This window comes from Egretta garzetta, unplaced genomic scaffold (assembly GCF_000687185.1).
Source record: "Egretta garzetta isolate BGI_Z169 unplaced genomic scaffold, ASM68718v1 scaffold215, whole genome shotgun sequence".
NCBI classification, from domain to species: Eukaryota; Metazoa; Chordata; class Aves; order Pelecaniformes; family Ardeidae; genus Egretta; species Egretta garzetta.
The window spans coordinates 7,830,375-7,834,707 of record NW_009259719.1 but is presented as its reverse complement, the minus strand read 5'-3'; the positions used below and the strand labels follow the sequence as shown (position 1 = coordinate 7,834,707).

General features: G+C 44.7%; 2 protein-coding genes across 7 annotated transcripts in view; both read right to left on the bottom strand.

Annotated features, from left to right (window-relative positions):
• The window catches only part of HEMK1 (HemK methyltransferase family member 1), a 95,862-nt gene that overhangs the window by 17,987 nt on the left and 73,542 nt on the right, over positions 1-4,333 (bottom strand). The window lies entirely within an intron of this gene.
• MAPKAPK3 (MAPK activated protein kinase 3) overlaps positions 1-4,333 on the bottom strand; it is a 111,377-nt gene that overhangs the window by 92,554 nt on the left and 14,490 nt on the right. Inside the window, exon 1 of one of the 6 annotated variants that reach the window (XM_035894837.1) lies at positions 143-4,327. The exons of the other annotated variants lie outside the window; for them this stretch is intronic. The gene's annotated coding sequence lies outside the window, so the exon portion shown is untranslated. Of the gene's footprint in view, positions 1-142; positions 4,328-4,333 lie in introns of those variants that run through there. 6 annotated transcript variants of the gene reach the window in all.

Genomic DNA, 4,333 nt, shown 5'->3' with positions numbered 1-4,333 from the left:
GGGGGGGGGACAGGGAGAAGAGGAGCAGAGGAGGGGGAGGAAGGGTGATAGGAAAGAGGCCACGTTGCACAGACCCTTCAGCATTCCAGACACCCTCCTCTTCTTTTTCACGTGAATCTCATGAAGATTATTTTTACATTACTTTTAAGTGCCGGAAAGCGCGGGATGAGCCCGGTGCAGCCTGTCTGGACCGTCAGCTGGCAGCAGCAGCTCCCGCCCCTCCCCCCGCTCCGGCGCTGCCTCCCTGGCTCCTGCCACACCAAGTTTGCCTTCAGCAATTCCAGCTCCTGGATTTGAAAACGACTCTGCAAGAGGGGGCAGCCATGCCTAGGTATCACACGGAAACTCCTTTCCAAGCATCAACACACATTATACCAGGAAACATCGGGGGTAACAAATATCACTGAGAAGGAAATTTGCCACACAACAGTGAAGTTTAAAGTAGGTTGAGCCTAACACAGGCAATCTACGCTGGGAATGATCTCCGTGACGAGCCCCTTGTACAGCGGCTGTGTACAGTGGCTGCGTACAAAGGCTGTGTGCTAGTGCAGTCGTGTCATCACACTTCTGACAGCGTGCTCATTTTATACAACAGCTTTTCTACATCATGGCTTTCTTAAGCATTCACACCGGGCCACCTCGGCTCCTAACTCTGCTCTAAGCAGCTGTGTGTATGGCCCATCACACACCTAGCTATAAAATTTATTTCTAGGGAATAGATGTCGGTAGTGTGAGCCAGACACGTCTGGGACCAAATTCTTTTCTTAGCTAATCGCATGCAATTTCTCTTGCTTTGAGAAAACTGTGCCAAGGTGATGGAGAAAGAATTTGGCCCACAGTCTGCCTTTTCCCCACCACACAGACAGACTTAGGGTTTTCAGAAGGAAGCTCTCAGAGCACCTGGCTGAAAAATAACAGCCAGAAAAACCCAGAACATGTGGATGAAAATTAGGAGCTGAAAGAAAGTAAATAAACTAAATGGGTTTCCCTCTCTAACAGCACACGTTTTTCCTTCAATCATCTGCACTGCAATGAAAGGTGATGATATTGCTCCATTTACAGAGTTTTTCCTGGCCTGTCCCCAAGGCCACAATACAGTGTGTTTATTTGGTTTTCATAAGGTCAAAGAAGCATACTTGGGTAACACAGAAACTTTACTATGGACTTTCACCTTCGCGATCTTAAACCAAGTGTGACAGTTGCAATGAAAAATATTTACTTCTGTTTACATAGGGGGGGGGGGGTGTGCTTTTGGAAGAGAGGAGGCTTTCAGTGTCATTCCACATCCTTCTCAAATGCTTTTCTAAAAATTATTTATTACACACAAGGGGAAAAAGAAGAAAATGGCAAGATTGAAGCTTTACAATGTTCCCATTGCTGATCCTCTCAAGCCACCTATCACAAGAGAAGTCAGGCACATCCAGGGAGTTATTCACACCGATCTGTACAGAAGAATTCCAGCAATAAGAACTGATGTAGCTGAAGATGTCAGTTAAGCAACCTGATCTGGTTGAAGATGACCCTGCTCATTGCGGGGGGCTTGGACTAGATGACCTTTAAAGGTCTCTTCCAACCCAAACTATTCTATGATTCTATGATACTGTTATTACGGATCACATACCTGGGGCTACTGTGCTCACATACTACTTTAAATAGGTGGGCAGAAGCTGCACTAAGCAAGTCATGTGCAACACTGCTTTTTCCATGGGAGCCAAAAAAACGCTGGCATAGCTTATCAACTTACTTTATCTGGAAACGTCAACAGGCTGGAACTTCATGTACTTACACACCCTGCGCCGTAGTTTGTAAAAACAGGCCATCAAGCATGCACAGTACCCAAAAGGCGGTCTGTCCTACTCTGTACGTCCCCAAACTCTGTGGTCTATTTGGCGACGGTCCTTTTTCTGTTTGTAGTGGCCACGGAAACAGCCAGAAATCAAGAAGATTGGGAGCCTGACATCGGTCCTCAACTTGGTCTCACTTTTCCAGAAGGAACAAGTGCAAATGAAATCATCCCTCCTTACTCAAGCAAAGAACAACTGGCAAAATTCTATACTCGTCAGACACCTCCAGAGGTCAGAACATGCCAGACAGGGAAGGACGTGAGCTGATGCTGAAGTCCCACCAACAACTCTGGACAAGCCTGCACTGGCTTTGACCCTGCAGCACAAGGACTACAGTGACCACATGGGAATGTAACTTCCCTCAGATCCAAGTCCCTGTCTGACACAGAAAGGGAAGAAGAAGAGACATGATAAAATTCACACTGATGTCACTAGAGACATCATCAAGCTGTCTTACACCAGTGATTTTCAAGATGCAGTCCTCAGAACTCAGGCAGTTTCCATGAATTACTGCTGACATCCATGAGAGATGAGTAATTAGAGGAAGCCTACTGTCAGGAGAACTTCCTGATGGAAAGTTTTGAGTTATTCATGTTGAAAGTGTTGACAACCAGTACCCTAGGTGATGAGTTGCAAACAGTTTCTCTGAGCCTTTGAATGCCTTGGGTGGGGGTTGACAGGTGATGGTCTTCCTCCTCCCACCTACGTACTAAGTTATATTCACTCCTTCCTAATTTAGCTCCTCCTGTTGAATTCCAAGCAGCTTCCTTGAGTAATCACCTCTGAAACAGAGACTACAATACAACAGATCCTAAGCTCTCCCTAGATGGCAGACACATGAAAAGGTTAACCATGTTCTTAACCCCCTCTGCCTGCACCAACGTGACAGAAGCAGGAATCCCTTTTGAGGTAACAGGAGAACAACATCAGATGAGCTGGGCAACAGCTTTAAGGACAATTCTTCACAGAAGGTGGCAGCTAGGCATCCTCAGCTCTACTATGACGAGCCTAGTAGAAACCTACCTATTAATTATTAATATATGGTATTATGAGGTATAAACATATAATATTTATAATAAGCGTACAGCTACATAGAAAATGTCTTAAATCTGCTTTTTAAGTTACAGCTGCTGTAACTCGCATGGCTATTAAGTTACAGACAATACAGCTAAATTAACTCTCACTCAGACCAAGCAAACTAGGTGATTTTACTGATCTCAGAGAAGACAGACACAGGAAGCACTCCAAGAAAACCATTTTTTCTTTCTATTTAGAAAACCAGATATTTTTTATCCTTCACTCCAATTCTGCTAGCCAAACCAGTGAAGTTTTGAATCCCAGCAGCAAAATAAAAGAAAAACAAACCAGATGTGATTCCACCCTCCAGGCGATGCAAAACTGTACAAAACGAGTCCATAACCCTTCCTTTGTGTATTGACCTCTTAATACAGAGTGTACCATCACTGCTGCCAATTTGCACACACAGCCATACTCAAGTCTGGGAAATGGTTGTCCTTAATTCCTTCTCCACAACTTTAATTGTGCCGCTGCTTTGCCTTGCCTATGACAGGACCGCAGAGCTTCCACCTTTTCTCAGAGAACGGCTGATCAGCGGAACAAGATGTTCCTTCCTTACTTCTTCGTTCTAGATGTACTGTTTCTGCAGCCATCAAGGCCTACCTGCACAAACAATAAATAATACCTAATCCTCAAAATAGTGATTAAACTTGCTCATTACTGCTACAGCATCAGTCACCTGCCTCTTACACTACGTCCCACGTGAAGGAGGTGTAAGAAAGGAAGCATCTAGGAGAGAAAAGCAGGTCTGCAATAGGTTTTAAGAACTACTCCCTGAATGCCTGATGAGCCAGTGAAGAATTTGCCCCCAGCACAGAGGATGGAGCTGCTTGCATCCCAACCAACCCTCTGTAGCCCTGCAAAGGACAGGAAGATGCTGTTAACATTCAGTGAGGTCAAAGCAACTGCAGTTGTGCTGCACACCTGGCAGTTTTCAAAAAAGCTCCCGCACGTTTGCACACAATGCAAAGCACAGAAAGGAGTAAGCAGTCTGACATTAGCTGGTGCCACAGAAATTCAATAAAATACAGAACCAAAGGTAAAAACCATAGCAATTCACACACTCCTGCTGCTTTCTTCCCCCGTCCCGTTTTCTTCAGGCTATACTCCACTCACTCTCTTCTTTCACAGTTGCTGTTTTTGCCCTTTTCACTCCCTGCATTATTTCCACTTCCCTTTAAAAAGTTGATTTTTACACTTCACAGATTCCCTCAGCTTCTTAATTAATTTATCACACATTCCCCCACCACCTTACCCATTTTCCACAGGGGACCTCCAATATCCTTTATTTCCCCCAATTATTTGCCCCTGTTCTATTCTCAAAATAAACACACAAACATGTTCTAAACTAAAAGGAACAGCCACTGCAGATGCAGTCAGTCATTTGCCTGACCTCATACCACTGCATGGTA